At 37.0% G+C, this 25,828-nt stretch overlaps 1 protein-coding gene across 3 annotated transcripts in view; it reads left to right on the top strand.

The window, feature by feature from the left end:
* Window positions 1-1,824: 1,824 nt before the first annotated feature.
* The window catches only part of lpp (LIM domain containing preferred translocation partner in lipoma), a 200,350-nt gene continuing 176,346 nt past the window's right edge, over window positions 1,825-25,828 (top strand). Inside the window, exon 1 of one of the 3 annotated variants that reach the window (XM_081380119.1) lies at window positions 1,825-2,000. The gene's annotated coding sequence lies outside the window, so the exon portion shown is untranslated. Of the gene's footprint in view, window positions 2,001-12,254; window positions 12,343-25,828 lie in introns of those variants that run through there. The other 2 variants (XM_081380123.1, XM_081380120.1) reach the window with 2 other exon arrangements.

The following is a 25,828-nucleotide window of genomic DNA, read 5'->3' as shown; positions in this document are numbered from 1 at the left end:
CGAAGCACTGCTATGATATTTGCATTGACAGCTGAACATGCAAACTTTCAGATTTGAATGCAAACTGCAGAATGTGGTTGAGTGTTGGCGGGTGTTGAAGGGCAGGCTGTGTCTGAGAGAATCAAGCGTCCTGTCGAATGAAGTGTGAAAGGAGATTAGACTAAACAGATCATCGACTTATCTGTGAGGTATATTATTGAATTACACTACGTACACGTGTCTACTATTATCTCTGGTTGATGAGTGAGTATGCTGCTCCCCCTAGTAGAAGTATTTTAAACCATTTTAAAGAAACTAAATGAATAATTATTGAATTTTTTTTGTCTTATTCATTATCCCAGGAATATTTCTGAAATTCATCTCTGAAGTGCTTTTTGATGCTTTGTATGATTTGTCCCAACCCAAATGCCATATATAGAAAATAATGTTTCTGTATAAGCACACGTTTCTGTATAAGCACAAGTTTTGGCTGCAAAAATAGCTTTGAAGATTTCCACCGATATTGCTGAGGAAGAAAGATAAGAGTTCATTAGACACACATTGGCCCACTGGGGCATGTTGTCACACTGCGAGTTGTCACTGTGGGTTTTCTGCACAATTTGAAGTTAAATAAAAATGCAAATAAATAAATAAATACATGCATAAAACAGCAAAAAAATAAAATAAATATAGGCTATATATAAACATCAAATCTTTCTTTGTGCCTGCAAATATTGCAATTAATAAATAGTATACATTTGCCAACCAGTCGACCTGAAATTCATGAAATATTATACTGTTGTCCTGAGAACAATTTTTTTGTTTGTTAAAATCTCCCTTTATTATATTTTGACCTTTGTCTTAATAAAATGTGATTTCATTTCTGTTCACTTGTTTTACTAACAGCTATAGTTTTAGTTTGCAGCATCAAAAAAGTAAAAGAAAATAGGAAAGGGAAGTTAATTTTATTTTGGAGAATATTAACATACCCCCCCCCCCCCCACACACACACACACAAAAATTATTCTTATTTAAGAATAATAATAATGTTTAACATAAACATTTCAAACCACTGCTATAAACACACACACACACACACACACACACACACACACACACACACACACACACACACACACACACACACACACACACACACACACACACACACACACACACACACACACACACACACACACACGTGTTGTGTTTTCATGTTTAATGGGGACTTTCCATAGACAATGATTTTATACTATACAAACTGTATATTATATCCCCTTACTCTAAACCTATCACAGAAAACATTATTTATTTTTACATAAAAAAATAAAAAAATAAAAACATAATTTAGTATGACTTATAAGCTGTTTTCCACATTGGGATCACAAAATTTCCCACAAGGTCAAGGATTTCGGATATTGTCCCCATAATGTTACCAGGACACACACACACACACACACACACACACACACACACACACACACACACACACACACACACACACACACACACATTATATATATATACACACAATGCTTCCACTCAAATTTTATTTGCATTCTCCCTTCTGAAGTTTTTACAGTAAGTTGGCCCACTGAATGTCTTCCTGTTCAGACCACAGCTGGCTGAATGGATCAAAATAAGCATTTCATTTTATATATTTGTAACAAAATGTAACACTGATCCCTTAAATGCAGTGATTGCAGCAGACACAAAGAGGACAGCATCCAGGCTTTAATAAATGGTGACACAACACATGATGAATAATCACAGTTCTTACACTGTTTGCACAATAATATAAATACACCCGGCCGTTATGACGAAGAGATATCGCATGAGAGCTGCATGGCTGAGACTGCCATACATGGGCAAATTTCTGTGACTGTGTGTAAGTGTGTGTGTGTGTGCTGCCGGCTGGAATTTCGCCCTCTGACGTCACTGCCTGTTACTCTCCTAGATTTGGGAAAAAGAAGTTTCACTTTAAGTGGGGATTTGAAAGTCTGTGATTCCTAGAAAGAGAGGTAAGATAACTATTAAAGCTTTCGAGGGGCGGCTCCATGCGCTGAAACGCCGATCGCAGGCCCGGGACAGCGCAGCGTTGTTAATGCGCGAGAGCTTCACAGCTCGAACTGTTTTTTTGACAACTATATGTTCTTCAGTGAGAGATTCGAGCTGTGCCATTGAAATGGAGGGCGTGGGATTGCTAGAAGGAGGGGGCGAACTTTGTTTCTTGTATTTACATCGCAGCCGTAACATTTGAGCGAACATTTAGAAGGTGTCGGCGTACTTTGAATACGATTAGTAGATACTAGTTGCAAATGAACTTCTGAAACGGGTTCGTGTTGTGATTCAGAAACATTCTTTCGCTGTTGTGTTTCTTTTGAAGAATGCGGAAGTAAATAGGCTGGAGGGTTCGTGTGCAGGAGGACTGTAACAGAGACGTGGCTTCTGCTTACAACAGCAACAGATATGAAAGATTAGTGCTGGCCATGTGCTTTGCTTGCGTTGTTACATTCAAATGTCAGTGTGATGCTGCACAACTTACACCGGAGTTTTGTAACGGATTATGTGTACTTGCTTACAGGTTAATAGAGGGAATGCCTGAATGTTACATTGACAATATTGTGATTTAAAATCTTTTGCATTGATGGACAGATGGATTATGTAGCTCAGCGAGATAGATGTTGGCTACTTTGAATTCTCTGCAAACACACATACATATACATAGACACACACAATGTTCCTGACGCAAATGTTGATCTTTGTACACACACACACACACACACACACACACACACACACACACACACACACACACACACACACACACACACACACACACACACACACATCCCCCAAATTATATTTATCTATATTTTATAGAACTATATTTTGGCCCATGTCTCAAGTTTCAGTATTATGGTTTTTATGCTCACATATTTACATTAGGCTATTGAAACCATAGCATGTAAGCTCTGGTCATTTGGGTGCAGGTTGAAACAGAAATACACTTGATGGTTTGAATATCAGTCTGGGTGATTTGAGCCTGTTGCTCTTAAACCACACTATGGAGGTAGTTAAGATCCACCCAGTGTTGACAGTGTTTAGACAATCTTGTGAATTTGCAGTTTGAATTGGAAGTTGAATATGCAATTTGTTGTGAGTTGCGCTTATAGCGGCCGATTGATCTTCATCAGACTTCAGCAAACCAATTCTACGGTGATAATATGGGTTTGTTTTGTCAGTGTAGCCCTGTCATTCATGGGTTTAATAGCTGAAATAGAATGTTTTTCTATTTACTTTTGAAAGTAAATGTGATTTTGATGTTCATAATGATTTATCTTTTGGCAAAGCATGAATCCAATGCTGTAATCTGAGCATTTAGTCCAATATGGACTACGCTTTTGTGTGTGCAGCTAATAGTATGAACAGAATTATTCTCTCCTGAAAGACATTTTCTTGTCAGAAAAGCAAATATCTCCATTTCAAGTCATCCAAAATGTCTAGAATATAGACATTGTTCATCTTAAAAGTAGCTAGAGTAAGTGCTCAAATATTTATCTGTTTCCTTACAAAGATGACATTCAGAATTCTACTTTGATATGAATCTCTAATCAATAACATCAAGGCATCCCAACCATCAAACTGAATAATTTCTGACACCCTCCCCCCAAAAGTTTTAACTCCAAACTACATCTCACCCAACAGCAGGCATTAAAAAAGAGGACATGTCTGACAGGCTAGTGATGCTTAAAGTTAAAAGATGAATCCTGCCTTTGAGCCTAGTCTTCCATGCTCACTCCTTTGACTGTCGGTTTGCCATTAGTGCAGACTTTCTATGAATATTGACTCTGTGCCGTATGACTGTAGGTTACTGTAGGATCAAAATATCGTGCCTCCTTTCTGTTGCTATGGAGACTCCATCATCAGGTGCTGTCTGGAGCAAGAGTGACAACCGAAAGTTATAAATACACAAAGAAACAAAGCAATTATAGTGAGCATATCATATAATGGATTTATGCAACACTTAATCCTGGTGTCATGAACAATTCAGTTCACACATTGAATCAAGTCCTAGACCCCAGAGCCTTTCCATTGTAAAATAATATTTATTGGGAGCTACATTCAGTGCCTGTTTAGAATAATATGTTTAAAATTGCTGATGGTTTTAATAGCTAAAATTTTTAACCCTTTGATGCACAACATGGGTCTAAAAAGACCCGACTGAGTTTTCATTTTCTATATCTTTGCAAGAAATTTATTTAATCATTCAGTATTCCAGGTATTCCTCAATTAACTTGTTTTAGATCATTACAAATCAATATTTAAATTTTTCCTTTCTTACTTTTCGAAAAAAAATTGTTTTTGTGTCACTACCCCTCTAATGCGCAACATGGGTCTAAAAAGACCCGTATTCATGTTTCTTTGCTGAATATTTGAAATAAATTTATTTTATCATTTATTAATCCAGGTATTCATTAAATATCTTGTTTTTGATTTTCAAAAATCATTATGTTTATTTTTCCTTTCTTACTTTATAAACAAACACGTTTTTTGTATTTCTACATCCATTTTACACACATGGGTCAAAAATGACCCGTATAGGAACCTTTGATATGTATAAATATATTTACTGCAGAAAACTATTCACCTGCCACACATTTCACAATTCAACACGGCTGCTTTTGTATTTTTCATGCATGTAAGTTTTATTTAAAACATTTTTTTTTGTTACAGAAAAATATAGATATAGCCTCGTAGGCTAAGGTTACCTTGACCTTGAAAACCATAACTAGTGTGAAAGAGAAACATGTCCAATACCATTAGCTAGCTTGCGTCAACATTCTATTTTATCTAATGTTAGCTAGGTCAATAAAATTAAATTTGCAATAGAAAGTTATATATACAAGTGTATATATTGTCGCTGTTGGGCAGAAACCTTGTACCGTTATTCATTTTTATTTGTGGTCATAAATCAATGCTATCGGTCACATAAGCCGGTGTGTGGTGGCGTTCTGGTGCACTATGGCTGCTGTCGCATCATCCAGGTGGATACTGCACATTGGTGGTGGTTGAGGAGATCCTCCTACAGTTGCACTACACTACAGTTCAATTTCAGTGTTATCGGTTAGGCATATATGCGTGTTATGTGTGACAAAGTGGCCAATAAACATATTTCAAGTGTTACAGTAAATGTGTGGATCTAAACAACTGTGACATTGGTTATTTTGACAAAAAGTTTTCTTTATTCTTTTGTTTTATCACGCTTGCATAGATGAGTCATTTTAGACCCATGTGTGTAAACTTGATGTTTTAACACAAAACTTATAAAAAAATATTAAAATATGAATTTGTGATCATAAAAAAAAAAAATTATATTCATAAATCATGAAATTAATAGATCATGAAATAGTAAATGCTCAAATAAAGTGATTTCAAAAGGTGAAAAAAAAAAAAAAAAAGCCAAGCCATGCATGAAATAACATAGGAAATGAATACGGGTCTTTTTAGACCCATGTTGTGCATTAGAAGGGGTATCCATAGTGTGCGCATCAAAGGGTTAATAGGCATGTAAAGAGGGACACACACCATACGAGAAGTGCGTTGTCACAGCTAGGACAAAGCACAGGCATCGCACATATAATACACAATTCTGTACGTTGTACAACGTTCAAAGGTCAGTTTGTTAAAAAAAAAATGTTTTTTAAAGAAATGAATGCTTTTATTCAGCAACTGTTTTTAACGTTAATGATTAGAAAGGTTTCTTGGGCATTACCCAAGCTGAATGGTGCAGAAGACTTTTGTGGAGCAGCTCTATTCAATATTTGATGATCATTGCCATTTGCCAACTATTTTTACATTTAATACATTTAATCTTTAATTACACAAATCTCAAAACGATTATCCAACTGTAATACTTTAAATTATAATGTTGTGATGCCTAAAAATATTGGTTTAATTAATTTTTGTTTTCTTAAAATATATATATTTATTTATAATAATTATCAGCCATTTATCAGTTTTCATTGAAATATTTTTTTAGCTTGAATTGGCCAGAATTTAGATTTTGCCACATCCCTTGTTCTTTTGGAAATGTTTTTGTTTGCGGAGCACAAATAAGTGAAATAACTAGCCACGTTTTATCTGTAATTTCAGTTACTGAATATTAACTTTTGTATAAGAGCAATATCCCAGTCCTGGATTTCAGCACTGTTGTGATTACAGTAACTTCGGCCTTGTGCCTACAGCTGAATCAGATTTGACTTTGTTTAAATTAGTCTGACATTAATGTATTCCATCTGAAAGCGTAATTTGCTCAATGAACAAGTTTTGAACAAAGCTATAATTTCCAATGTGTCTCAGTCCTCTGACAAATTCAGTAGTTTGATAGAACAGCTGAACTTCTGCTCCATTTTTCTACTGTTGCACTCCAATTTCCAAGAGGCATAGTGAGGACGGATCTGTGTAGTTTAAGTACACAGGAAACAGACATGCAGGATGAGAGGTGGATGAATGAGTGTACAGTGACTCTGTCCTTTAGGATGTGATGTGGAACCGGCTCCGGACCGCGAGACGGATGATGCAGCGGTCGCTCGCGCGGTTATGATTTACAGCAGGCTTGTGCTCATTTCTCACTGCGCTCATTGACACAGCAGTAGAAGGAACGCTGCTCGACTAAAAGTCAGCTGCGCTGTGACTTTGATCCCCCTCTGAACTCTGGGTAATCAAGCTTCCTCACATTCCCTTCAAGTGCTCACAAGGAGAAAGACAGATTGCCACATTAGCATACAAGGCTAAGAAGACACCTGCAGCCGTAAAAAGGACATGCAGTGTTTTAGCCAGAGGTAGAAAGAGGAAGGAGCGAGCCGATAAGAGGAAGGACAGCTGAGATGTGTTCACACACATTTAGAAACACGAGCATCGTATGCTTATTACCACGGCTGGACAGGCCTACTCGATTTATGTGGATTAAACGCTGTTACTCTTGTCCTGGTTATTTTTGATGAAGTGTTTAATCTCTCTCTTTTATAGAACCTTCAAATTTCCTTTGGTCCACTGTTTGTTGACAACCAAATAGGAATGTATTGCCTGCATCCTCCCTTTTCTTTGTCAAATACCAGTCCTGTGAAGCCTGGCTTATACTCGCTGCATCCACACAAGCGTGAAGGTGCACACGGCAAAAATGACATCATCGCGTGGCGGTGTGCACAACATTTTTTGTAAATTTGTGCGCGCCTCTGCTTCCGTAGATGCACAACTTCGAGGTGTTTCTTGCTGAGCATGTATACGTCTGTACCTTATCGGCACCCGGTTTGCGCTTGTTTAAATTAATTGCTTGCATGTACAAAATTAGCCTACAATTGATTATTTTTTATTGAAAATAAAGGTCCAAGTTTGATAAAAAAACTGTTCATGAAAGTAGAAAATATTTAGTATTCATTAATAATATTTATTTGTTGTTTAATTTTGTTACATACATTTGTTCTCATATCCATATATTTTGTTTTAATGTCACAATAATCTTTTACACGATTCTTTGGGACGTAATAAAACAGACAACAATGTGTGTACTTTACTACTTCTCATCGCTGCTTCCTGATGGTTTAGAGGAAAATAACGTAGTCACCCCCTGTCGTTTCAAAGAATAGTACAACGGCGAGCGTGTCAAGTATAAACACGTGTCCGTTTAGGGTCATATAATGCCATTTTTGTACAAGCTAATATGATTCTTTAGGGTCTAAATTAAAAGTTTGTAATATACTTTAATTAAAAATTCTTATTAGTATTGTAAGAAAACACTCATTTTACCTGATCAAAAACAGCTCTGTTTTCAGCACGCCGTTTAAGTGCATGCGTCTTTAAATGATAATGAGCTTTGCTCACCCCACCCCTCTGTTCTGTGCGTACACCGCTTGTAATAATAACACAATAACCATAACACGTTGTTCATTATAATCGTGGGATTATGAATTATATTGAGAACGTCGTACATAGAAAACATGCCGTAATGTACCTGAGTGTAAACCTTAGAAGCATTCATCGTGAAGTGTGCAGCAAGCGATTTGCAAAGATTAATATAAATATTAATATAAAGGTTAATAAAACGTTACACTCACTTCAGTTCTTCTGGAGGTGCAGCAGGAACACGAATATATGGTACCGATCCTTTTTTCAGGAGCAGCTTCTTAGCAAAACCAGCTTTATACTGACCCTTGTTTGTAAAGCAGTCTGGTGTGTGAAATGATTCGGGCAAAGCATTGAAGTTGATCGTGGGGAATATTCCCTTCGAAAACAAACTCAGCCACTGCGTCTTCAGCTGTACGGATTTAGAAACATCAAAATGACTGATGTGTTCGTTATTACACCCAAGAATAGAACACCACAATTGCTTAGACGCCATTTTACTCATAGACAGTGCTCCAGCGTATCAACAATGACGCGCGGACTATGATTGACAGCTCGCTCACAAGCGAGGGCGGGTCTGTGTTGAAACGCTGCTGTCAATCAACAATCGTGGGAGGGGCGTCGATTTTGTGACGTAACAAAATTGAACGGCTTGATTTGAGAGAGGGGAAAACATATAAGGAGATTTAAAAAAAAAAAAAAAACACTGGATGGATTTTTATCATTTTATGATGGCTGTGTACAGGCACTGCCAACAGACATTTCAGTACAATCAACTTGTAAAAGTGCATGTACCATAATATGACCCCTTTAAAGTCCAAAGTCTTCTTCGTCCGTCCGCGGAACGTCCAGGGCTTCCAGTTATGAACTATTAGATCAGATCAACTATAGTTGTTCTGACAACCCACTGACTTGATTTTAAAAATATTCACATCCTTAATAACAGTTAGAAAAGTGTTTTTCTACACTTGGTTGAGCATATGCAAACTGCTATGATTAGCTCTTACGATGCAGCAAGATAATGACACCTCTTTATATATGGCCATATTACAGACTTACAGAATGCAAACATAATTTACATCTAATTTGCAATCAGTAGTTTGGTCTAATTTTTTCTAAACATTCTTAAAACTATACATTTGCTTCCTATGTAAAAAAGAAAAGAAAAAAAATGTTTTAACTATTTTTTTCCCTTTTTTTTTTTTTTTTGCATTTCAGGCCAGGTTCTCTTTTCTTTGTCTTTGTAGTGTGCTTTTCTTTGTAGTTGGAGTCTCAGACACCCCAAGCTGTTTTTGTTAGCACAATAGGAGTGATGATTTTCTGGCTGTTGTGGTTCACCCATCTCAGATTTTTTTTGTATACACGTGATGTTCCTTGAAAGGGCGCAACATTTACAAATTATCAAAATGTTTTATTAGTCATAAATTAATAAGCCTTGCTATGGCTGATCTAGAGGGCAGAGTAATTCTGAGATGCATCAAGAATTAATGATAACACATTTATTCAATAATTTTTTTACGTTTATTTAAAATTTTTATTTATTTATTTATTTTTACACATGTAATATTACATTTATGTAATATTGTATACTAAAAATCTATATTAAAAAGGAGCAGAATATTTTTTTACTATTTATTTATTCATTCATTTAAGTTATTTTATATATGTACTATTACATTTAAGTAATTTTGCAAAGACAATTAAATAATATTTTTGGAAACAGGATATCTGCACTCGGAAGTTTAGGCTTCCGTTAGTTGACCAAGCAGGCATGACTAATGGACAAAGCTGATAATCTCAAATGACCACATGTTGCCTGAAGTATCTATTCCTAAATTGTATCAGCATGGAATCCCATCACATTTTATACAGGGATACATCTCAAAAATATATGCAAAAATAATCCAAGTCCCACAGTGATGTGCTCAGTTGTGGGTTGTGCCGGCCAGCTCTCCTCTGAGTGAGTGCTAGGCCACAGTTAATTAGGCATCTTTAATCACCTGAAGTCACTCTCTCTGACACTGTTTACCCCCCCGTAAATGGGTTATTATTACTTCTACAATCCCCTCTGTGGTTTCAGGCATTAAAGGGCTATTTTAGCTCTGCTAAGTGAAACCCTGTCGAAATGCACTAAGAACGAAATACCAGCCTTCTCTGCCTGGACTAACCATCATTTGCTTTGTGTTGAATTTCTAAAGACTTCTGTTTTGTATAAACAATTCTCTTGTCTGCAAAAGATTAGACATTCAGTGCTTGAATATGTTTTAATTACATATGCTATCTTTTATGATTGTGATATCACGGAGCTCTGCTCTTTACGTGAGGCAATCAGTGAGATTAATTTCACGATTTGTTTATTCGTCTATGAATGTAACCTAGTTTTTTTTGTGGCTTTCAAATTAAGCTTGGCACGGCGACGGTATATGGATGGAAACATCTGCGCACAAGTGACCCCCCGTGACCTGTGTATGTGTGGATCATAAGCCAGTTATCTGTTAATGTGTTGACTGCTTTATAGGGTCAGATCTGGTCTTGTCTTGTTGGACTTTTATTAACCAAACTCACAGTCACAGCTACAGCTTATCAGCAGAAGATGTTAAACGACTCAGCATTCTCAGAAAACGCTCTGCTCTTTTAAAACAGGATGCTGTATTTCTCCCAAAAAGCTGATAATGATAATAATCATCACACTACACAGAATACAGGTTTACTCACAGGTCTAATAATGATCTCTGTCAGAAAATGAACAACGGGTTTTCACAGGAAAATGGGCTTTTGATGTGAAATAGATACATCATTTTTTGGCTTTTGAGTGGATAGCAATACCTCTTAGCCGATTTGGATGGAGCACTTGAAGCTCTCGGTCGTTATGACAGTCCTTTGTTGTACATTCAAGCTAGACATTCACTGCTCATATATTTTGTGCACTCATTCTGAACCACTATGCACTTCAGTTTGCTTATATGTGAGTCCCAATGAATAGCGAAGTCCCATACTGACCTGTATGAATGTTGATCTCTTGCTTATAGAAAGCTTTTATGGCACAGAAGATTGTTCCTTAAAAGGTGATACAGGAATCAGGTGTTTTGCTTGTATTTGTTTTATGAAAAAGTATAGAAATAGGCTGCCTAAGTGCTCTAGATCCAGAGCGTCACTCCCAGTGTCCATGTTTGGTCAGTCCCTGCAATATGTTCTGTACATGGAAGTAGCGTAGGACAACCATTCCATCCCTTTGCTCAGAGCGCTGATAAAACAAAAGAGTGATTCCATGCTGACAAGGGATAGTTTGTCTCTTACTCGACCTCATTTCACTAACACAAAAGGAGATATCTGGGTGAATCTCACAAGGAGACTCATATTTTGCCACAAAATCATAAAAATCATAATAATAAAATTATTATATATTTTTTATTAAAATAAACATTTCATTTATTTACTTTTTTTGCATTGGGACAATATTTTTATGACAATTACACCAAAATAAATAAATAAATGGATGCACTTAAAAGTAGTTATCCAAAGCTTTGTGTATAGATCAGATGGAAATTTCAGGGAAAGTTCATTTTTTTAAATGCATGTTATTGATCTATTGGGAATGATTCATCCATTTATGTTTAATAACAAAAGAATAATGTAATATAATTTTTTATCAAAATGTCGTAACTCGATCTTCTGGTTCTGGTGATGTATCTTGGACTTCTCCAATCATTTGGTCCGCTTAACCCTGCTCCTTTCTTAGAATCAACTGCAAACTCGCATTCAGTCCTACCTGTATCCAATCAGCAACTGATGGATAGAACCAAGTCACCGTCATACATTTTTTCCCTGTTAATTTGTTTCACCCATTTGTATGCCACTATATGGAAGACAAGCTCTTTTACCACTTCTGTTTCAGAGTGACTTTAATATAGTCAAAAAAGTTGTGATTATTTAAATATGAATATATTCATTGATACATTTTACTCCACATACATAAATAAATATGATTTGGTGTGGTATGCATTGTATCAAGTTCAGTTGTGTGTTTGTGTGGGTCAGCAGCATAGTGCTGTCTTGTGGTTCAGTTGTGTTGTCCTCACTGTAGGCATTCGAGACTACTTTTAGATACTGTGGTTTGTCTTATTCTTGTAGGCCATTGTAAGTGTGTCAGCCCCCCTCTTAAATAACTCACAGCAATTATCATTGTTATTCTGCAAATGGTCCGAACCACAAACTTGGCTTCTATATGACTCTGGCCAGTGAAAAAGAGTGGCATTCCAGACCGAAAAAAGCAAGCCGAATCAAATTTTGCCCCCAATCTTTCACGTTTTTTATTTCCATATTTGGAAATGTTTACCTCCTCATGACTCCACAGTGCAGCAGGAAGAAGCACTATGAGTCATTTGAACAGCATAAGGGCCTGACTGTAGGTCCTCCTCACTGAGGGCTTCTCTCTAGTCCATAGACACACGGGATGCTGTGAGTATACTCTTCTCTTCTCTTCTCTTCTCTTCTCTTCTCTTCTCTTCTCTTCTCTTCTCTTCTCTTCTCTTCTCTTCTCTTCTCTTCTCTTCTCTTCTCTTCTCTTCTCTTCTCTTCTCTTCTCTTCTCTTCTCTTCTCTTCTCTTCTCTTCTCTTCTCTTCTCTTCTCTTCTCTTCTCTTCTCTACTCTCCTCTCCTCTCCTCTCCTCTCCTCTCCTCTCCTCTCCTCTCCTCTCCTCTCCTCTCCTCTCCTCTCCTCTCCTCTCCTCTCCTCTCCTCTCCTCTCCTCTCCTCTCCTCTCCTCTCCTCTCCTCTCCTCTCCTCTCCTCTCCTCTCCTCTCCTCTCCTCTCCTCATGTTTACATGTTAACCTTGTGGCACAGGGCTCTACCCTTTGCAGATGCGCTCTACGCAGCGGAAGTATATCTTAAAACAAGCAGTTGAGGCTGTTGGTTATGGCCTTCATTTTCTTCGGTGTATTTGTTGGTAGAAGCCACCTCACTACTTCCAGTTTTTTTTGTGGGGCATTTTTGAATTATCTGTATATTTTGTCATATGTAAATGTACAGTTAATTTAAAGTACTTTGCATATTTGTGCACTTGCTTTCACTGTAACTGTCTGGGCTTTATTGATTGGGTTTTTATTGTGCTGTGCTCTGAGATAGCTTTGCATTTTATATGGTTATGTGACTCTTGTCTTTGTTTGGTAATATTTGCTGAGGAGATATATTTGTGGAATGTGTTACTCATGGTGTGAAGAACTACTGTCAAGTATGTTGAGCTATACTTCCTTTAAAGGGAAACTTTTAAAAGCTCAAATACAGAGTTGCGGGACGTTTTATTTACATTAAGAAGGAATGCATTTGTACAGGCAGGACATTGTGTTTCTCTAACCGCATTCTATATACCGGTAGGCCACTATAGGAGTCTCAAACTCAAACTTCCCGGGGACCATTAGCCCCCATATAATGTCATCCATACAATAAATACTATTGTTTTTACTACCATGAAGTTTAACTAAGTACAGTTATTATGCACAGACATAGCTTGACATAGTTGAACGTCTCATGTCCCTCAAGCCTAGCATACTTCGCTGCATGTTTAGTGAAGTAATGACGCATGAGATTGTAATTCCTTCCTTATGAACTGCATTTTTCTCTTGAACATTAAGCAGGTATCAGTCCCATTAAAGGATTAGTTCACTTTCAAATGAAAATTAGCCCATGTTTTACTCACCCTCAAGCCACCCTAGGTGTTACAATCGAATACAATCTAAGTTATATTAAAAATATCCTGACTCTTCCAAGTTTTATAATGGCAGTGGATTGCAACCAACAGATTGAAGCTCAAAAACGTGCATCCATCCATCATAAACGAACTCCACACGGCTCCAGGGGGTTAATAAAGGCCTTCTGAAGCAAAGTGATGAGTTTGTGAAAGAAAAATATTCATATTTAACACATAACAAAGTAAAATTCTAGCTTCCGGCCAAATGGCCATATGCAGTATACTTGCCCCAAATGCGCAACTTTCGAAATGTGTGACGTCAGAAGTAGCGTAGTGCGCCATGGCGTAGAGTAAATATCAGCATTACTCGCATCAGTTGCGCTTTACACTTAAGTGGAATCCGTATGTTCATTTGGCCGGAAGCTAGTTATTTTACTTTATAAAGTTTTAAATATGAACATTTTTCGCTTTGCTTCAGAAGGCCTTTATTAACCCACAGAAGCCATGTGGAGTTCGGTTACGATGGATGGATGCACATTTTTGAGTTTCAATCTGTTGGTTGCAATCCACTGCCATTATAAAACTGGGAAGAGCCAGGACATTTTTTTAATATAACTCCGATTGTATTCATCTGAAAGAAGAAACCATATACACCTAAGATGGCTTGAGAGTGAGTAAATCATGAGCTATTTTCATTTGAAAGTGAACTAATCCTTTAAGAGACCAGGTCTGGCTTTAAAGTAGTGGTCTGAAGTTACAATATATATATATATAATATATATAATATTAACTAAGATTAATAAATGCTGAAGAAGTATTGTTCATTCTTAGTTCATGTTAACTGAGGTAGTTAACTAATGTTTACTAATGAACCTTATTGTAAAGTGTTACCATCATCTTTTATGGTGCTGTCTGGCTGTGTTTTTTTTTACCCTTTTTTCTATTGGTTGTTAGAAAGAGAGGTTAGAAAGAGGTGTTACATCCTGGAAGTTGCATGGGTTTGGATCCTTTTCTATTCATGGAGGGTAATATCTTGCACCAAAAATTTTGGTTATCTTTGTTTGGTTAAGGTATTTGTGAATACAAATAAAGCATAGCTCACTGTCACCACATTTGGAGTACAACATATCTGTGGAGTCTTACCAGTTAAGTAGTAACCTTAAGCCTTAACCCAGGGGTGTCCAAACTCGCTCCTTGGGGGTCACTGTCCTGCAGAGTGTATCTGCAACTTGCCTCAACTTGCCTGAGTACGCCGGAGGGGCTGTCGCTTTTGCATAGTTTGTGCTTGCTGTTTAATAATCATTTGAAACTTTACAAACTGGCAGCTCCAGTAGTGATGAAAACATTTATCTTGAACTCTGTCATGGAAACTAGCATGTGTAAATCTTAATTAAACAATTTTATAATCAATTGAAAAGGAATTTATAGCCGTATGATATTATGCTGTAGCCACATTGGACCAGCAGTTTGGAAATGGATGGATGGATGATTCATGCGCCATCTTCTGGCGAGACACAGGAATTCATTCAACGTGACCGTCGCAGTGCATTTTGGATATTCTCTAGCCGCTGAGTGTATCTGTTGTACACTCATTGCGATGCAATATGGAATTGAATGATTGCACTCGATAGAGTCGACTATGATTTCGGATACAGCTACAAATTGCTGTCCCCTCAAATAGTGCCCTATTTAAGGTTATAGGGGGAGATTTTGGACACAGCTCTTGATTAGCTCTTGATTAGTTTAGGTGTGTTTGATTGGGTTTGAAGCCAAACTCTGCAAGGCAGTGGCCCTCCAGGAGCAGGATTGGACACCCCTGCCTCAACCTTCTGGAATTTTACTTTGCAGTTGGTAAATCTACCAGTATTTCTGCTCGGTTTTATAGAAATGTCTAATCACACAGCATCCCACCTCCTTTATTCTTGATCACAAGTACGGCAACAGTTTAGATACTTCCTAGCTTTTTACACCTTCACATTCCTCTGGTACCACACCATAGTTGTGGCAGCGAAAGGTAGACCTTAATGGGATTTTCCATAGCCGTGAGGTGAGATAAACTCGACTTTAATGATAGAACGGTGTGATAATCTCATTACTTTTCGCTCAACAGTACTGAAGGGTCTTCATATCCAGTGCTGGTTGGCTTCAGGCAGAGTTGTCTTGTCTTAATTCAGTTTGGAGCCAGTGCAAGCAGCAGCTGGAGCACTTGGCGTCAGTCAAAACATTTTATTATTTACAAATCATCGCTTTGTTTTATCTCTTTCTTAACTTTTGTTTTATTCATTCATGCCCTGAAATGTGTGATGACTCATCTTGTTAGCTGATGGTTAACACTTGATTTTTTTTTTTTAATTAGTGTGAGGGCAATAACAAGTGCTTCCATTAAACGGCACGTTGGATTGCTAACCTTCCTTTTAAAAGGCGGACAGGGGGTTTGTTTTAAAAGAAGAGCAGAACCTCCCTCTTAATGAATGGTCTTGTTGTTTGGTTCTTATTTTACAAGAAATTTGTAATATTTATTTTATGACTCTTCTTTCAACCCAGGTTCATTGGAAATATATGCCTGTGGCGACATTTCTGAAAAAGGATATTAAATTGCTTAAGTCACTTAAGACTATGGGCCCTATCTTGCACCCAGCGCAATCGACTTTGTACACCGACCCATGTAATTTTTCCCGGACTTTTCCCTCCACAGATGCACGTCGGTAAACTAAGAAATACACTTGCGCTCCTCAGGGTGGTTCAGCGCAAAGAGGAGGCGTGTTCCGGCGCAAACGTTCCTTCATGCTATTTTGCAGGTTTAGAAAACAATTGCGCCACTAACCAGGAAAAAATAGTTTAAAGTCAGTGGCGCGTTGCGCATGTTATTTATATGCTATTTTAAGGGCGCATGCTTGGCCATAATCAATGTAGCGTGTGCACAACGCGCATACACTTTGATTCTCTCATCTACACAGAAGCAGCAGTTTGCATTTGTGCAAATCATACATTATTACGATAGATAGATAGATAGATAGATAGATAGATAGATAGATAGATAGATAGATAGATAGATAGATAGATAGATAGACAATTTATTATAAAAGCATACATCTAGCTTACACATTTACCCAAATTATCATACGCCTGTTTAACCGAAGTTAATTTGGGTGGGTTTCTCCATTTCAATGTAACTTCTCTCTTTTACGGCCGTGACGAGAGCATTGCTCTCCTTGGCTGTGAACCACTCCTGGCGCGCGCCTGGCAAATCCGCCGTTACAATAGCAATCCGTAATGGAAAAAGCGCGTCTGCTCTTAAAGGGAATGTGAGATGACGCTCTGATTGGTTTATTTCACGTTACGCCCAAACCACACCTATGAATAATGAAGCTACTTCAGACCAACCCCTTTTAGATTTGCGCCTGGCGCAAGAGTCATTTATCCCGCCGGGAAAATAGCAACAGCGCCCAAGACCCGCCCACAAAGTTACTTGCGCTTTGCGCTTGACACTTGCGTTTTAGATCGTTAAAATAGGGCCCTAAAAGTCTTTGAGCACTTTTATAGTGATTTGTTCAAGTTCACTATGTCAGAAGTGCCATATATATATGTATTAGATTGCAAATCATGCACTGGTGGAAGTGCTTTGAGATCATAACTTAGTATTGTGCAAGGAACCGTGCAAAATTAAGTATTTATTAATCAGTAATATGCCCCTGTAATCATGATTTGTGTGAAAATATATTTTTTGGGTCTTTTACTGCCACTGTTTAGCTGGAAACTGCATTGAATTGAATGTATAGGTGTGCTTTTTTTAAACGTAAAGCGAATTTCACAATTCGATTCATAAGCTTGCGATTCAATCCCGATCTCGATTCAATTGCGAGTTATAAAGTCAGAATTGCATGATATATACGTGCAATTGCGAGAAATAAAGTCAATTGTGAGATATAAACTCGCAATTGTAAGAAAAAGTCAGAATTGTGAGCTGACTCTCCTGCAATTCTGACTTTTATCAGAATTATTAGATATAAAGTGAGAATTGTGGGATGAAACACAATTACGAGAAAAAAAGCCTGAATTGCGAAATGCAAACTTGCGATTGTGATTGTCTCACAAGACACAAGACTTTTTAAGTTAGAATTGTAAGATAAAAAGTCGCAATTATCTTTTAGAGAGAATGAGTATGAGAAGGGTGTCAATTGCGTTGGCAGCCCTGCTTTAAAACCATACTTTTCCTTACAAGCTGAGTGTTTCCATTGTACATGCAATACACTTAAAATTCTTGTTCACTACAGCTGAATGTTTATTTTTAACCACCTTGCAAGACGATTAAAAGAAATGTGCATATGTATTAAAAGAGCAACCATGTTACAGGCCCATCAGATTTGATTTTTTGTAAGCACTGATTGCTTGTGGAGCTATAAGGGCTACATTTAGGTTATTTATTTATTTATTTATTTGTTATTTTACAGCTAATGATTGTAATTGTTTTACTGAAAAGTGGTATTTTTTATTATATTTCCATGTTTTTTTTTATTTTTTTTTTTATTTACATTACTTTTTTTATAAAAGCTCATTTTTGCCACAGAGCTTTGTTTTTTTGCCTACAATACATGGTTACATAGGTACATCATGATAGCATATGGCCTCTTATGGCCTATTTACTTTTACTGTATTATTTTTAATCAAACAGCTTATGTGGATTTTTGACTTTTTTAATATTTAATACATACTTTGTGGGACTATACAGAAAGCAAAAGGTCATAATCATAGAGCCCATTAGCACTTTTTAATCTGACGTAGAGCCACGCAGTCTTTAGGTCAGATTAAAAGTGCCAATATTAACAGTCATCATTATCACCCCTCGCTGCAAAAGCGCAGTTTTGTGATCTGCCAAAAAAGGCATTATCCTCCACCCCTGCGGGGCTCAGCCTCAGCCCTGTTCTTTTGGTATCAGAGGTCATTGGCAGATTAATTTCTTCTGACGCACAGGCTGTATGTTAATGGAGCCCGGCTCAAAAGGTTGCATGTGCCATACTAACAGATGCCATTTCACTAGTCCTGCTATTTTGTTATGAGGCTTGTTGGCTTAAAAACAGAGCAACCCAAAAGCCTAGATCATAGCCTCAGAGGAGAGGTAGATCTTGGCCTGTTAAACGATATCTTGCTGAGAGACGCAACCAGAGTAGCTGTGCTATTTGTTTCTGCACCAGCACTGTGCCAGCCATTTCTGTGCCTCATTGGCTTTAGGATGGATCAGCGAGATGGACCCATTTCTGGAAAAAATTTTCAGGCTTAAATCACAAATATGGAGCTTTGTAGAGCTAAACAAAGTGGCAAATTCACTGCTTTGGTTGTAGCTGTGGAAAAAATGTGAACCAACCATTTACATTTTTTTTGTGTGAAAATGAGTCCTATGGCTTTTTAAGAGCTAAAACTCATCACATCAGCCCTAAATAAACTTGAAAATTATATTTGATAGAAATAACCCCTGGCAATCAATCTTTGAAACAATTCATACATTTTTAAAATGTTATTCTAGAAATACTATTATTTTTACAATTTTTATTTTAGTAAATTGTACTTTTTTTCATAACCTTAACCAATGTCGTCATGCACATTCTGTTATGCAGTTACATTACAGGTTTCATGGTCATCAAATGTTGTTTTGGGTTTCTTTATTTTGTCCTGTGTTGATCTGTTTGTTTTTTATACTGTATAGGGCCCTGTTTACAACTGTTATTAAGATGCATTTTGGTCGATCGGATCACAAGTGAACGGTGCTAAATACAGGTGTACACAGGGTCTAAAACATTTTGAGCTTGTCCATTTTTGACCACTTCCATAGGTAGTCGAAAACGCATTTCGACTGGATTGCTTTCATAGTGTAAACGCTCATGTGTTCGAAAGTGTAAAAGCCATAAAAGACCGCCTGCTCTCCACCCAATATTATGGGTATCGGGTATGGGTAGATTTAAACTTTGTCTGCATTTAGACCAATGTTCCCTCTAATTTTTTTCTTGCTGAGCGAAACTTTTCTGTATAGGCTCTATGCACGATCGCTTCCGCGTTTTGTCTCAGCCAGCCTAGTTACATCCGATGCTGCGGTGGAAGCCATTTTTGCATTCGGTGGAGATGATGGCAAAGAACTTCTGTTTACAAGAACTTCCAGCGGTTAACGTGAATGATGTTAACAATATTGTGAGGCAGTCAGCTGTCACACCTAAGAGTAAGAAAGAGAAGGGCTTTAATTTATATATTTCAAGCTACATCGACAACTTTGAGGGTGAGTATTCTCTCATATCATGCGAAATCCGACTAGCGAATCGGTTTCTAAAATCGTTGTCACCATTTCTGAGAAAATGAATTTTATGAAAGTTTTGCGGCTAGTACACTTCACTATAGAACTCACTATGCGGAAGTAAAGACGCTGGCTGAGATTCTACCGGAAATACGTCAGCAGCGTTTGTGCATAGAGCGTATTGGGCGGACATTTTTCGCCACCTGAGCAAAAACATTCTTTATACCAGACCTGTACAGCGTATGTAAACACACACACACAAACAAATAGTTTCATCATGCAGCCATTTCTATGTTATTTGACCCTTGGTGTAACTTAGTGGTATTAAATCATATTTTTTAAAACAAGCAGTTAATTAAGAAGTCATTAAATGAAGCACATTTTAGGTTACCTGAGAATTTTGTAGGCTACCTCCAGATTCGAGTACCAGTCATTATTTGTCATTTAAAATCATTTACAAAATCTCCTGCAGGACAGTTCAATTCTTTACAGTAATATAATATAGCATGAAAAAAAGCAGTTACACTGACATGGTTTGGGAGAACAATAAAGTGTTTTTGTACAGTCAATTATTGGCCACAGGCAGCACTAAACCATCAAAATTAAATGATTGTTTATTGCTTATGAATTTCCAATATTTTCTTTATCAGGGGTTTTCAAATTTTTTAATGGCAAGGAGCCCTAAACAATCCCCTTGTGAGATAAATTCTGTATTAGGCTTATAATATAGGCCTAATAAAATATAATAAATATAATATTGTATTTATTTATCGTAAGTATTTAACTAATTTAAGTATTTAAAGGCAGAGTAGGTAGGATTTTTCTAAAAAAAAAAAACATTCCGAATTTGTTTAAACTGTCTTTATATACCAATACATAATTAAAATGTAAGTACTCTGAAAAAGAGAGTATAAAAATCGAGTGTCTGTAGACCTCTCACGACAGCTCATTATTTCCATTCACTCCACCCCTCCCTTCTGAGCTGCTTCCAAAGCCACACCCCTAAAACACATGAACGCGCGACGCCAAACGCTCAGGCTCAGCTGGAAGACGCATTTATTTACCTGAGACGAGTGGACAGGAAGGAGCGCAGTGCATGCAGTGACATCATGTCAAAAACACATGTAATAAAATACCTAACTTTATCACTATAAATATAAACATAAGATTTCTTTTAGTACTCACTATCAAGCTAGCATATCGATACTGGTAAAGTTTAAAATATACTTTGTTTGATTCGGTAACAAGCTATATTTAGGCTATAGGTAACGAGCTATATTTATAAGGCAAAGCTAAAAACAGGTTGCATTGATACACGTTTTTCCATTACCAACAGCTACACTGTGATGAAGGTGAATTTTGTGTAAGATTCATAACATATACGGTGTTTTGCATGTAAGAGTTTCCATGATGAAAACATTGTTGACTCTAATGAGGACTACACTCCGGAGACAAGTACTGCATCGTCGGTTCGAGGACAGGTCCGGGGTCGAGGGCGAAGCAGAGGAGGTCATTCAAGAGTGTGGGCAACCAGGGTCCGAGGAAGTAGTTTTTGCCTTGTTTGCCTTCGCTGACTGAATATACAGGTGCTTTGAATTTTGAATGCTCTTTCTCTGCCATAATTTTACTTTTCGTAGGTTCCGCGCCTCCTCAAATCAAACGGGTGCGCGCGCATATGGGCAGATCTAGCAACAGGGGTGGTAGCCATGGTTGCGAGAGTGAGTGACAGTCGCCCAAACCAATCAATTGTTTCGTCCCGAATGGAAATAATGAGCTGTGTTTATTGCAGATTAAAAGGTCTACAGTCACTCGATTTTTATACTCTCTTTTTCAGAGCACTTACTTTTTAATTATGTATTGGTATATAAAGACAGTTTAAACAAATTTGAAAAAAAACGTTTTTTATAAAAATCCTACCTACCCTACCTTTAAAGTGATTAGTTTAAATGCTTCAATTTGTTTTAATATTATATTAGTTTAATATGAAAACAAACTGAAGCATTTAAATAGACCTAATAGCTAAATATTTTCAAGAAAAGTGAATATGTGAGCTCTCTTTTATAGTCATCTCATCATCCCTGAATCCCTTTTGTTTGAGGACGAAAAACATACCAAGCACAATGTTCTCTAACCATTCTAACCATCTTGATTTCTAACACGCACTCATCGCATTCGCCGTGGTGTTGCAGCTGTCAGAGCAGAAATGAAAGCTGCGGCTCTCCATGCGTTTTCCTTCGTCTCCGTGCGCATTCACATGTAAATTGAGTCCATTAGATGAAAAGATTAGAAAAAACAAAACAAAACATACATTTACCCACCCATAGACCCTCCCCTCGAAGAAATCAGGGCAGAAGTGGTTGAAAGTGGGAAAGATTTAGTGTTTTAGATTAAAACACCAGGTGTTAACAGTAGAGCCCGACCGATATATCGGCGGGCCGATATTATCGGCCGATATTAGGCATTTTCCTAACTATCGGTATCGGCATTTATAACGGCCGATAAATTAATATTTAAAAAAATGCAGCGTGCAGTGATTTATGTAAGGATGGCGCTGTCAATAAAGCAACTAAAAGCTGTTACAAAGAACTAGCAAAAGTGGCAAAAAAATAACAGCGTGTCTGGTGTAGACACAGTGTTAAAGCTCATTCTGCTACGTTACAACATCAAGCAATATTCCAATAATTTATGTAATTATAACACTTTATATAGGGCCATTTTGCATTAAAAGTAGCCAGATGGAGACGCGACACGTTCAGAATTAATACACTTTTAGTAAACTACAGAACAGCGCGAGCGGGAAGCGGCGCACCTCACGCGGGCAGAGAATGCGTCCGAGAATGGACACTGTTAGTGATATAAAACGCACACACACAGGTCTGTTAAATTAAGCAATACTTTTAAGGTAGTCTAATATTTTTCTGACTAACAAAATTACTGACACAGTAAAGGGTAGATTTAAATAAAGAAAAACGAAATTTAAATAAAGAAAATCGAAATATAAATAAAGAAATTAAACGAAATTTAAATAAAGAAAAACGAAATTTAAATAAAGAAATTAAACGAAATTTAAATAAAGAAATTAAACGAAATTTAAATAAAGAAAAACGGAATTTAAATAAAGAAAAACGAAATTTAAATAAAGAAATTAAACGAAATTTAAATAAAGAAAAACGAAATTTAAATAAAGAAAAACGAAATTTAAATAAAGAAAAAACGAAATTTAAATAAAGAAAAACGAAATTTAAATAAAGAAAAACGAAATTAAGTTAAATTAAAATACGAGATTATTTTAGATTGATAATAACGGGTAAAAAGGCTAATATATTTTGTTTCTATTATTCTATTTTCCACAATGTCAAAGCAACACAGCTTAATCCAAAACACAAGCTCAGACATGCACTTCCTCCATACAAACTCCGCTGTCCTGCGCTCTTGCCAGAGAAGACTCCAGTTGCTGGAACACTTGCGCGTCGACCGGTTCTATTTCTCGCATGCATGCGTTTTCCGCGTGGCTCGAGCCACGCCAGTGAGACGCGTGTCTCACGCAGGCAGTGTGCAAACTCCAACCTGTTAACATGGGAGCCGAAATAAAAACGGCCATGCCACGCTGTCAGTGTGTCGCCGGCCTTATTCAAGCGAATGCGAACCGTTTCGCGGGGGATCCCAGATGTGAAAAAAAAATAAAAAATATTTGAATGTCAAATTTTCAAATCGAATACCAACCCACCGAACGAATATTCGAATATTCGGGTCCAGCCCTAGTTTCAAGTTTAGTACATTTTGCTTACTACTTATTTAAAATAGTATAAAACTACTGTACATATGTAATTAGAAACGTTTTCATTATGATATTATTAATTTTACTTTACTAAAAAGATCTGAGTTCTTCCTCAACTGGTAGATATTAGAGAAATTAAGATTAAAAATAGAAGAGTATTTAGAATATAATATAATATAAAATGCAATGCAAACTAGTTTGGTTACAGCTCAAATTCTCATTCTATCATTCACCCTGCCTCCATTAAATATCTTTGTCACACAAGTGTTTAATCACCACATTTGAGTTATCATTGCAAAACGTTTATATACTGTATTTATTCTGTTTATACTGTGTATTCTATATACAGTACCCATTAAAAGTTTGTACACACCAATTGGAAAGTGTGTCCAAACTTAATGTACTATAATACACATAAATAATATTGCTACCGTATTATAATATACACATAAATAATATCGGCCGATATATCGGTATCTGGTTTTTTTTTTATCGGTATCCGCATCGGCGCCCAAAAATCCATATCGGTCGGGCTCTAGTTAACAGGTATGTGTCTCATCGGGGATATGATCAACCAAAACACATCTTAATATCAGGTGTAAAAGAGTTTTTAAAAAAATTTTTTTAAAGGTACTCTATAGGCAATGTTGGGTGACGTCACTTCTTGTTGACGTTCAAAGTATTACCAAACTAAACTGAAGCTAGCTCGACCCTCCCTCCTCCTCATCCCGTCCCTTCCCCCTCCCTTCCGTGCTTCTTGAAAAAGTCATGAACCATTTAGAAAAAACAAACTGGATTTATCCACCTGTCCAGCAAAAACAGAGCCACCTGAATGTCGGATTGGAAGCCCTTCTGCCGGCGGAGTTCTCGCTTCCTTTTGACTGCTTTTCCGATGTAAATTCGGGACTTCACGTTCCTTCTCCTTTTCCCTATTCTTTGTTATTTGTTCATCAGAACGTCGTCTCTTTGGTCGTGTGTCGGCCATATCAAAATTCTCAAGAATATACAATTTTAACATTAGTCGTTGTTAGGACATCTCTCCTCTAGCTAACTTCCCTCTTCATGCTTCTCTCTCCTTCACTCCCCACACCCCCCCTCATGTACACGTGCACTAACCCCCCAACCCCCACCCCCAAATCATTCTTGTCAGTTATTGGCTGGAACATTGTTTGTTATGTTTCGTGGCCAAGGCTGGGTCAGTTTGTTTTTGTTGCCGTTTGTGGAGTCTGGGCTGTCTACAGCGACCATGTTTTTTTTTTAATAGTGTGTTCAGGGGAAAGGCAGCTAGCGAATAGTGAGGAGATGTTTGCTGGATGTGACAAAAAATGTTTTGGCCTAAAAAACGCGTAACATCGCTTAGAGCACCTTTAATGTTCAAAAATGTAATAGAAATTAAGATTCACAGGTTTAGTGTCTGCTGTCACTCTCTAATTGCAAAGTTAACATTAGGTTCCCAAAAATCATAATCTTTGGATTGATTTAAAAACCTCTTAAAGTGCAATAATAGAAAGTGTTATTATTGCACAGTACAATGAAAAAAAAAAAAAAAAAGTGGAGCCAGAGAGGAATTAGAAAGAGCTATAATGAGTTATTAAATAGAGGAGCAATGTGTTCTGAGGTCTATAGAGAATAAAATGACCCTTTTGATTTGCCATTGCTGACATTTTAAACTAATTCTCCTTCCATTATTGGCTTTCCATTGAATTTGGTTGGGGTCTGTCTCAAACATAGGGAAGGAAAAGCGTGGAAAGGGTGTATTGTCTTATAAAATGGAAATACATTTGGAGTCATGCTAAGTTAAAACCTTTGGAAATACTTAAAATACTTTTCTGTCATTAATTATACACAGGAACAAATGAGTAATGCACTATTAATATTCTAGTAAATATAATAGCATTCTGTTGAATGCAGTAGTTCACTATTAGATAATCAGTAACTACTATTTTTTTCTTACCTCCCAGAGGAATACTAAGAACTATTTACATTACAGGTTCAAAATTAATGAGAATAATGCATAATGTATAATTAATTCTGAAGTGAAGATCATGGTAACCCCTACTAATGACTGAAGTATTACCAAATCCTTTAGAAGGGATTATACTTGGATCAGTATTCTAAAGTGGAAAAACATGATAACTTCCTAATAGTGACGTAAGTCATTGCAAGCATTTGAGATTTTTGTAAGGTTTTGTGTAGCAA

The sequence above is a fragment of the Scardinius erythrophthalmus genome, assembly GCF_964197995.2.
Source record: "Scardinius erythrophthalmus genome assembly, chromosome: 12".
Classification (NCBI taxonomy): domain Eukaryota; kingdom Metazoa; phylum Chordata; class Actinopteri; order Cypriniformes; family Leuciscidae; genus Scardinius; species Scardinius erythrophthalmus.
This window is presented reverse-complemented; position numbering and strand designations above follow the sequence as displayed.